This window comes from Falco peregrinus, chromosome 4 (genome assembly GCF_023634155.1).
Source record: "Falco peregrinus isolate bFalPer1 chromosome 4, bFalPer1.pri, whole genome shotgun sequence".
NCBI lineage: Eukaryota > Metazoa > Chordata > Aves > Falconiformes > Falconidae > Falco > Falco peregrinus.
In genome coordinates, this window is record NC_073724.1 from 53,855,528 (window position 1) to 53,867,574 (window position 12,047).

The window sequence follows — 12,047 nt, forward strand, 5'->3', positions numbered from 1 at the left end:
TGCTGTGCCAGCGCTGCTCAGCAGCAGCCAAAATGCTGGTGTGTTATCAGCACCTTTCATGCTACCAGTGCAAAGCACAGTGCTATGAGGGCTGCTGTGGGGAAAATTATCTCCCTCTCAGCCAAAAGCAATACACCCTGCAAATTTTTTGGGGAACTCTTGACTGGCATAATAGGTTGAGCTCTAGATATGTTGGTGCCCTGTCATGATTATCAGTAAGAGGCTTAAATTTGCTCTGCCTCCAGTCCGGTCTGTATGCTTTTACTTTTCTGCAGTAAGCCAGAAACAGAGCAGGGGGAAATGTGGCGTGCACCTGGTCTTGCCGAGCATAACTCTGGGACAGGACTGTGGTAAGCAGCCCCTGGTTCCACAACCAGGGGTGATAGCAACAGCTTTCACTCAGACAGCTGCAAGGTATCTTTGGCTTTCTGTGTGGATTTTATCAGCCCTCCGCCACTGACAGACCTTCAGAGAGATTTCAGGTATACAGAGAACTAGCTTTAAAAAAATAATAATTGAATAATAATAATAATAATAATATATATATATATATATATAAAACAAACCCTCTTCATTCTCTTTTAAAAAATGAATTTATAAAACCAGGTCTTCACTTTTTCAGCATTCATTTTAAACGCAATCTATTTCATTTTAAAACCAAGGCTCGATCCAAATTTACTGAAAACACAATTGATTTTATTTGGAGTTTGGTTTGAACCCTGATTTTGTTCCCTTTGTTCTGTTTTCTGCTTCTGAAAATTGACATCAAATGAATGAGCAACTGAGAGACTGTAGACTAGTATATTATACTATGTGCAGCAGTTGGATAAAACATCTGCCAATCCAACTTCATCCTTAAAAGATATGCAGAATGTTATGGTTTTATTTAGGTAATACTTTTATTACAGTAAGACTTGACTTAAATTTCATTCTTAAGTAATCAATGTTAAAGCAAACGGAAGAAGACTGCAAAGAGGAGCGCAGCTCTGATTTACACATGCTTTATTGCAATTGTTTTCATCACGCAAACTAGTTGCCAATACCGAGTGACAGATGTGAGACCTTGGGATTATGGAAACATCAAAATATGTCAGATCCTACCAGCTCTTGGAAAATTTTAAAACCACCACATTGACATTATTAAGTATTATAGGAGGTTGTGTTGTTGAAAAGGAATCAACAAAAAAATTCCTGTAGGAGCTGAACTGCAATTTAAACGTAGCTAATGCCAATCAATCCTCATATAGTTAGAAAACTGCTTCACTCTGTTACAAGGAACAACTGCGTATTCTGGCTTGAACTGCTTGAAGAAGACCTCCAACAAGAGAGCAGAGACCAGGATAATACCATTGGCCTAAGGATTTGGAAAAGGTGCAGTTCAAGTACTGACAGGAGGCTGTGGGTACTTCTTCACCACAGAGGCAAAGACAGCCAAGATGACTGCTGGTGAACCATCTCAGGTCTGGAAGCAGTGTATCTCAGTTTGAGAGGCACCAGGCCTGAGCTAATAATCACTGCTGATTTATGAACTCCTTGACAGGGCTTATCAGCTTGTTACAGGGCTCCAATAACTCAGTGAGACTGCCTCTAGAATGGCGCTGTGCAGAAGCTGCATGGCTTTGTGCCACATGAACTGATGAAGGGTCCTCACTGTGCTGGAAATCTCCCTCAAAATGCCACTGTAAAGTGGCAGAACATTGCCAGCCTCTCTAATTTACCTCCATATATCCGAGACACAATCCCTGGTAATCTTAACATGCCTGCAGACTTTAGTCTATATAAATCTAATGGTATATTTTTGCTAGGATGTTTCTGAGGGAGCTGAACTGTAGGTGCTGGAATTACTGAAGTGTCCACAGAGCACTACAGGAGGGTTTTCAGCCCGACTCCTTGGTCCAGAGTAGGGGGAACTGCAGGACTTCATTTCAAGAAACTTAATGGCTGAATGCTACACCACTGAGGGGATTGCACAGGGGTCACAGAGTCACTTAAATTCCAAGAATTATGGTACCCTGTGCTCATCTAGCTAGGAGGTGCTTTTAGGTTGCATCATACTTACATTTTGGGTTATAGTCCCTCAGTTTCCTCATGTTACTGTGTTTTGATTTGTTGCACAGTATGGTTTGATGCCTGCAAACTGGATTTCAGAGAAAACTGAATGAGGGTCTCCAATTCAGAGGTCCACCACGTGTGGTATGTTCCCTAATGCAGCCACAGTGTTTGGATATTGAGTGGGTGACTTTGAACCATATGTGCGATGAGGACATTCAGACCAGGAGATCACACTAAATCTGGTCTGAAGTGAAAATTTTCAACCGCATAGCAAGATGTAGGGCTTCAGCATTGACTACTTTGATCTACTGATTTACTCTTATCATACCGAATTATTTGCTAATGTAGACACAGCCTTAATCCTCCTTTTCTAATCACATGCTAAATTCACCACACACAGAAATGCAGATGAAAGTGCTTCTTTATGTGGTGTTAATAAACTTGTTTCCACTATAATCAGTAGGAGTTCAGCCTTGTATTGCAGGCTGCTGAGATTTTCCTACTGCAAGCTGTTATTTTTTAAAAAAATCCCAAGAGTCTGAAAAATCTTGAAGTCCACCCAGTTTCAAAGAGCCACCTCCTCAAAAAAAAAACGATGAAGTGGGAACCTACTTTCTCCCACCAATCAGAATGGATTTTTTTGGGGAAAAAAATTTGACCTGTTTTTAACAAGTTGAATTCACTGATATCTGAAGTCATTTTTCAAATTTAAGCTCGTGAAAAGGCTCTGTGAGATAGATGACAAATCCACGTTGTTTTTGGATATTTCCATACAGGCTTTTAAAGTAACACCACATACTGCCTTTTACTGAACTAGATAGAAAGGTAATGTGCTCCCATTTCCCGTTTCTTATTGTTTTTTGACAATATGCTTGTTGTGCAGTGAAATGTGAAATAAAAAGAGGTTTGGGAAAAAAAAAAAATCCTGTCAGTACTTGGGAATATATAGTTAGTACTGGAGAAAAACTCACATTAAATATCATCCTATCCATCTTTCCAGCAGAGCCTGGGCAAGGGGTGAGAAAATGACAGTTTACTGAGATTTTGCTTTACGTAAATATTTAGTACCTTTTGGGGCTGATTCCATGAGAAGAGCCCATGGCAGAGGACATAGGGCTCTGGTCAAAAGCTTTCAAAAGAGAAGATATTATGACCCACAAAACCCAGAAGATTATTTTAGAAGTTTTGATCACCCCACCAAATTCAACGGGGATGGTGAGATTTAAAGTACTTGCACATCCTTCAGCTAATGGGATCCATCTTGACAATGGTTTAGTGATCAAAACAAATGTCAGCAGTGAAACAATATCATGTATCTAAGAACTTAGCTCAAGTCAGGATCCCACTACACATATGAGCATCTTACTCATTGTCTTTATGAATGCTAAAAGTTACATTTATAAGGCATGGGTTGAAACTGGTAAAAATATAAATGACTGTGTTTAACTCAGAAAAATAGTCTAATATTTTTTTAGGTAGAATTTGTTCTTTGCTCTCTGTCCACATAGACATTTGTATGTCAGGATAAACAGTCCAATATGACAGACTGCCCATAAGCTTATGAGCTGTGTATGCAGTGACAGATGGGAAAAGCAAAGCTAAAGTAGTTAATGTGTGTTTTTGTTAAAGCAACAAAACCAGAACAAATATTGCACTTAGTTACTGCCCTAAATATTCTCCAGTATATAGAGAATGTATATATACACTTTTATATGCATGTACATAAAGGAGTAGAACTCGAAACTTTCCCTTAGTGCAGAGAAAAGCAGTCTTCCTGAAATGCTGCCTGTTTTCAAACTTGGTTTCTTTTCCAATCTAAACAATATTTGGAAAATATTCGGTTGTACAAATTAACACCATCAAGAATATTTTTTTAAAAACCGAAAGTCTAATTTTAATGGTAATATTTCACCTATAAAAAGTGAGGATAACAAGTTTGTATTCATACAAAGGTGTTAATTAATGAAAGACAAACCTTTGCCAATTATTGACACATTCCTCTGTAATCCTGTTATGTGGAACATTCTAATGAAGCCATAGTTTATTACTAATGATCTAGCTTTGTTTAAAAAAAAAAAAAGCTGTGAAGGGGAGGGGGGGTTGAAATAATTTATTTGCTTTGGTGTATTTTTTATCACAGCAGGTAAGAATGCTGCATTTTGACTGCCACATTGTATGTAGGATGAGGGGGTATGACCTCAGAAGCAGCAACGGAGAACTGGCTCTTTCACACTTCAGCACACACTGCTGTGAACCAGCACTTTGGTCATATTATCCGCCGCACCACAAAGCTGTCCGCTAATTATCTCTGAATACGAATTTTATTGAACCTTAATTTTCAGTAATGGGGCCTGATAGTTTGTGAAGAAAGACAAAAGAAGGGTCCCTTTGTTTTTCCCTCACAATACCCTTCTAGTGCTGGAGCTAGGGCAGAACTCATTAAACTTGAACAATGAGTTGAAATATGATCGTGTTATTTTTGTCCCTGCCCCCAAACTAGGCTAGTCCTGTCTGCCAGCCTGTCCATCTGTCTAATGACATGGGAAGAGGCATTGATTTTGTAGTAGACACTGTTACAACACATTCCCCAACTCCTACCGAATCACTGGGAACATGAATCCGAGCAGAGATTTGATTCTTTTGTACATGTTTGGAAAGATATCATGGCAATTTTAGCTGTCTTCTGGGCACTGAAAATACTGATTCAACCAGGTTAAACAAAAGCTGATTTGTATTTGATGCGCATCATTGCAAGAGTAGATTTACACTAAGTAGAAATACCTGCTACTCCTTCAAACTTTGAGTTAAAATAAACTTTTTTTTTTTTTTTTTTAAAAGAGAAGTTGTGTGCAGTTAATTTGTGAAAGGACTGCAGGTTCCTGCTCAGTTGAGGGCTAGTTTATGTTTTTGAACTGTCTTCAAAGTCCAGCCTTCTCAAGGCATCTTCCAGTAAACAATGGAGCTCTAATTTGCCCTCTAATTTGGGTTTCAGTCTCTACAGAACATAGGGATGGGCAGTTGTGCTGTAGTGTATATAGTAAAATACCTCAGGATATATAGGAATGCAGTCAAAATCATTGAATTACTCAAAACACAATATCCTGTTATAGTGAAACAAAGTGAGTTATTTGTTTTCATGTGCAAAAGAAGAGTTAGGTGCCTTCTCCTTCAGGATTATTTTATTAACTCATTGGAACAGCAGTTTGGATTGCTCATCGCACTTTTGTCCTGCCTAAGCAGTCCTTATTTTCTATGAGAACCATCAACGCAGCTTTGGAAGATATCTTCCTCTCAAGGCTTCAGGTATCTCCTCTGTCCAAAAATACTGCTTCAGATGTATTTCAGACAGTTCTGTGGGTGATATATTTGTAGACAAATTACACAAAACAAGGGATCAACACGTTGTTTATTAAAAAAAATCTTAACACTGTCCACTTTGAGATTCTCAAGTGAACTTGAAAAGTCTCACATACCCTAGTTTTTAATTTTCTCTTCATTTTTGTATGCCACAGACTAACAGAATATTACAAGTTTTGTGATTCCTTTCCTTTATATTCAGCCTTAATTTTCTTTCTGCTAGGTGCTATTCAGTTATTCCTAAATTAAAGTCACCAATATAAAATCATCTTGTATGTACAAACCAATTAAAAAGAAAAAGTTTTTAAACAAAATAATATAAAGGCAGCCCCTTACCACATCTCTGTGCCTTTACAGGGAATGGACACACACACACGTGCGCGCACACACACACGCACACAGGCACAAAAACTCCTATCTAGCTAGGGCTGAGAGTCTGCTGAACAAATTATAGTTTTGGAGAGTGGGGAAACAGGAGATTGTTTCAGAGGCATTATAAATACATATATATTATGTTTTTATATATCTATGCACAGACAGACGTATACACATGCACACACACACACATACATGCTTATATGAAGCCCCCAAAGCACAAACTCATTTCGTTTTGACTTAACGTATTCCATGAATTTTATTTTAACAATCCATATCAAAACAAATCATCTATTCTGTGAATAGTATTGCTATTTTTATTGCCCTGAGTATTTAAAGGCTGAAACAATGGCTAGCTTGACATTAACTCCATTAATAAAATTGAACATCTAGTTAACATACTGTGACTGTAAAGATTTTGATTTTTCAGTGTGTGAAAAGATGCTCATCCTGCAAGTGTGTAGTAGAATAGTTTGCATTTGATTCTGAAATAAATCAAAATAAAATCTGAAAGGGAAAAATATTTATTAACAGGCACTAATTGAATGCCCTTCAGTGATACAAATTCTGCAGACTTTTTCCAACACATAAAAAGCCTGATTCTTCTGTCATTTCCACAATTGTCAGTCAGGAGTAATTACACTAAGGTCAGCAAAGACACCAGCATTAAAACTGGCATAAGAAGACGAACATCGGGAACATGAAACTTTCAAATGCAGCATTTGGTTATACTTTCGTGATGCTTTTGGGGAATCTTGAAGATTTTTAATGATCTTGCATTTTTTTCATTTCATTTTCAATCCAGAAATCTTTGCTTGGTCTTTTCATTGAATGACAATTTGGTCTGGGGAGTTGCATTTTGTCTTAATAATTATCTTTCTTTTAACTTTGACACAGTAAGTGAACCACGCCAGGAAAGTCAGTCCGGTATTTGAAAAAAGCCCACAGTGAAATAAGAAATAAAAAATAGCCTTGATCTGTGATAAATATGCACTGAAGAAAGTAATCCAAACAACAAACAGCAGATTCATCATGGCTCCTTTAGAATATTTAAATTGCCCTTCATTTTTCAATTAAACAAAGTAGTGAGCAGAGAGTTTGTGTGTGCCTATATATCTACTCTTAGGAACAGGCATATGAACCTATTTGCTTGCTGGTGTGACACCTGGCAGAAACAGTGCCTCTGTCAGCTTATACCACCAATGTAATCTGTTTACTGTAAGAGGCTCTGGTCTTCCAGTGGGAATCCCTGGATGCAACTGGGAGAGAGTGAGACAGCAGAGGAATGTGCTGTATATTCAAATAGATGTATAGTGGATACCATCTGTTCCTTTCCAACAACCGCTACATCGCTGTGTTACAGTTCAAATTCCAAGTGTTCAGGGATGTAAATATATTAAACAATACATCTATTTGTGCAAAGCATTCTTTATGAGGGGCATCCATGTGCTTTTAATCAGTTTCATGCTGAGTGAAAGAAAATTGTAAACTATGCATTAAAAGAAGATTTAGAGAAAGTTATTTTTCTTCTATCTTCTGCATCCTAATTCAATGCTTCCCCTTGCTTTCAGTGATAATATAAGTAATCTTCTAGCAACATTCATGAGGAAAGTTTGATGTGGATTTACACTAGTGGAGCTACATTACAATGGGTAGATTTAAGGTATTATAAAATGAGTTTTTGGATTTGTTACAGAGGTATGAAACCCCTAAGACACAGACAGATAGGACTTCCAACATATGGCAACCACTCTTATTATAAAACAAAACAGTGTTAAGTCAAAGTACCTGATTACAATTCGCTAGTGCTATGTAGCTCTGATAGCAGGCTTATATTTAATGCCACAGAAACAATATAATTTATTTTTCTGTCATCCCTTATCCCTTCGTTATTGGGTTTGTAGGCTTTGAAACCTTAAGCAAAAGGACAAAATATAAATTATAGAAAACATCAAAGTATAGTGAAATCAAATGACATTCCATACAATCCTTACAGAGATATCCAACACATTTCTTATGTGTAGTTTGGTTGAACTGCTATCACTGCAGAGCTTTAGTGGTTATAATTAGTAATCTTTTGGGAGCTACAGTAGCACACTTATAATGTCAAAAATACTTATTTGAATGCAATAGTTAATTTGGCAATGTAAAAATTCATGTAATAATGACTTAAGCTGGCCAAGATTTTAACCTGTTATCAAAGGTATCTTTAGGGAAAAAAACATAGCTATATAATTTTTGAATGAAGAAATGAAGAAACATGCTGCTTCTTAAGCTAAGTCTGTTCATAGATTTTTCTTAAATTGCTTTCTTTGAGATGTAGGTTTTGGAGGCAGAGCACCTAACACCACACCTACTTGCAACTACACATGCATTATTAAATACAGTTTTTGGTGAACATTATATCAGCTAAAGCATGTAAATTAAGAAAAATGTGACTGTGATGGACATGTCAGAAGAAAAATCACTAAGCCTGGTAGCCTAATAAACAAAATTCCGTTTGGGAAAAAAATTGACTGACAAGCAGTTCCTAACAAATAAATGCACATTAGATTCAGATGCATACCGAAGTATCAAATAACTACATAATTTATCCGTTTCCTTGTCTTGGTCTATGGTTCCCATGCACTGCTATCTTATTAACAAGACTTTAATTCTCATACTGACACACAAAAGTGTTGTACTCTAATGAACTGTCTGCTCCTTGCAGAAATCTGTTGGTAATGTAGGATGTTAGTTACAATAATGATAATCTTTAGTATTTTTAGCCTGTCAGAACCAGCGCAGCCAACAACAACCAGTCTTTTACTAAAACTCTACCTCATCAAACTAACTTAATTAGCAATTCAACTCCTTATTTTTGTTTTGGATTCCCCTCTGGCTACTAATTAAAGCTTAATCGAAACTGCTGAACTGAGGTTGTAAAGAATTCATTAATATTAAAATTAGCCCCAACAATTTTTTTGGGCTGGTGCAATTTGTATTTGTTACTGTCAGGGTTTGAAATTCAGTTGAATTGTTAAGAAAGCTGTACCAGAAATTTGCTGTATATTCATATTATAAGCAGAACAAATATGACGAATACCAATAGTTGAACAAGTAATTCATGTTTTGACCACGCGCAGTTCACATCACTTGTGTCACTGTTTAATACCAACAGACAAAATATATTTTCAGATCATTTTTCCAAAGTCATCCACATTTCTTTATCCTCCTAAGTGCTTTCATATTTTGGATAAAAGGGAATAAAAGGCTGTGAAAAAAAAATGCAAAGATTGATTTTAGGTATTATCTTGACAAGATTAATATGTTTGAAAAATGAACAGATTTACCACTTCACTTTGATTTCTCCACTTTTCTTAACATCAAAGATTATTCCAGCTGCAATAATGGTCATTCTGAAAACTCAGATCAACCAAACTATGAGCTTCTGTAAAGGACACATTTTTGCTGGTAACATATCTCTTGTCATTTTTTTTTTTTTTTTAATGAGAGTAATACATTATTTTCTAAATTAACATCAGCATCTTGATGCTCTATAAATTATTTAAATATATTCTTTTCTGAACTCAGTTTATTCTTTGTAATGAGTTTAAACGTATTTTTAATTAAACTGCTTAGCTTACAGTAAGAAACCTACTTATATTTGAGTATTACTGAATACTCTCAACAATATGAGTGAAACATACTTGTGTTTGTTTTTTGTAAATTTCATAAAAAATGCAAATAAAAAAGGCAGTCTTTTTATAGCAGATAAAACCGATTTTCATAATTCAAGTTCACTTCTCATTTTAACTTTTATGCTTTAATATTTTTATCGGAACATGTATATTTATTTTACCCTACAGGAAATTTTTTCAAGAATGTTTATAGGAAACAAACTTGTTAAGACTAAAATATACAGCAACTCAAACTGTTTAACATATTTTATTAACTATAAACATTAAGATTATTTATATAATGCAAAACTTTACAAAAATATACATGAAAAATTACATATGCATCTAGGTTTCATTTAAATAACATTTATGACAAAACAATCATGCACATATTTAAAAATCAACATATGTCCATTTTTTACTCACTGACTAAATCAACAATGGCATACAAGGCACACAATTTAAAATCTTGGTGACAATTTCCATGAAGTTATTCAAATACAATTTGACTTCTGACAAGAGGATGTAATTTATAAAACAGAACATGCCTATCAGTGGAACCTAAATTTGCATAATGAGGATACTTTCATTTCTGCAAGCACATTTTTTGACATCCCAACTTGGAGCGCTGGGAGAATCTAGTGAAAAATGTCAATATACATAAGTAGAAAAATGATGAATAAAATACCCGTAACATTTATCTGATTTGAGTAAACAAAATAAATTTTGCTTGCAAAAAGTAATGATTTTGAAAACTGTAATAATGTGTTTCCTAAATGTATGAAAGTCTAGCGCTGCCTTTAGCTGCAATCAGCCTTATAAACTAAGGGAGGTGTTCTGAGTTTATCATTAGATGATAAAAACACTGTTGTGACATTGATGTTATGCATTTTTAAATCAGTGTTTTGATTTAATTCTCTGTTGTGTTTCCTATAAATATACTGCAGCAGTAACAGCAGAGTGAAAAGAAAAAAAAAAAGGCTTTAGCCTTTCTTTTAGTAGTTAAACTTGAAATTAGTTAACTTGGTCAGCTGGCTGAGAGCAGCCATCATTCTTGAACTGGAGAGAAAATAGTTGTTTGCCCTCCCTAAACATTCTTGAGATGTTGTTTCAGGTAGACATACGCTTGGAGTTTAAACTCAACAAATGCTGGAATAAATTTGCTTTAATTCAGCATCTCTTACCCACCCCATAAAAAGGGATGGTATCAGATGACGATCAAAACCAAGTTACCTTTATGTTTCAAAGCCAGAATTCAGGCAGATTGTAACATATCTATTTCAGGTTTGAAATAAAACCTGGACTGTCAAGAGGAAGCAACAGAATAACATCTTCAACAAAAAAAGAAAAGGAAAAAAAAAAAAAAAGAAGGAACACTAAGTTTTAAAAAAAATTATACTGGAAATTATGGCTTTCCTTTATACAAGTTACTAATAGCGCCTTCCAGGATTAAAACTAAAAGAAACTTAGCTTATATTTCATTAGTCTTGCATCTTGTTTATGTTTTCCTAAATCCCCCAACTTTGAAATTATGCCTAGTTTACTTTTATTTATGGTGAACTTCACTTTATTGTCTCTCTGATACTACTGTTGAACTGTAAATATTCCAAGGGGAAATACTTCAAAACCAGCTGTTTAGCTGTTTCAGTTACAAAAGCATATAACATGTATATAAAATATGTCATTAAAGATTCTGAGGCAGAGAAACATTTTTGCTGGCCTTCATTGCTATAAAATCTAAGAACAGAAGATAAGAACAGACGAATAGGGAAAAAATTAAAATGCAAAACAAAGCAAGGAGGCAAAGCTCAGTGCAGAGTACCCCTTTAATTCTAAATCAGGCTTGTTTCTATTCAAATTAAAGAACTAGATCATAGCTTTGAAAACAAATGTTTATCATATGCTTTATTCAGGCTGGTACTTGTCACACACATACACCATTTATTAAAGTGAAAGAAGAGCATGCCACCCTTCTTTATTTAAGACACCAGACTGAGAAATAAATACCTTTATCAGGTGATCAATAAATATGGCTACAAACCCAGCACTTTTACAATTAAACTTGCTCTAAATAATATTTAGTCTTGCAATAGGTTTTGAAAATATTGTCTGCTATAGGGCCAAGCAGAACTTGATGGTGACTGTAACTGCAAACCACAAAAAGCTTGATGCACATGTAATACAAATGATGATTCAATTTCTGTCAAATACTGTGGAACTAAAATAATAAATAAAATCATGAAACAAGATCACTGGCAGCATATTCAAGCAAATAGTAATTGCTTCTTAGCTGTTCTCATCATTATGAGATAAGTAGATATTTTATAAATATTTTCAGCTAGGAAACTTCACCACTTCTCCTTAAAAATTCCCTTTTATTATCAGTGTAGATTCATAGGAAAGAAATAAGAAGCTTGCTGTTCAAACAGCTGAAAGGGAAAAAAAATGGGTTGTTTTAACATTTCTTTTGCATCTTTAATTTCTTTCAGTGCTCTGTACATCGTGAATACGTCAGCTGAACACACATCTCATTTTCAATTGCTAACATTGCAGGTATGATAGGAACACACGCAGTGGCTCGATGCATGACAGCATTTGTAAGAC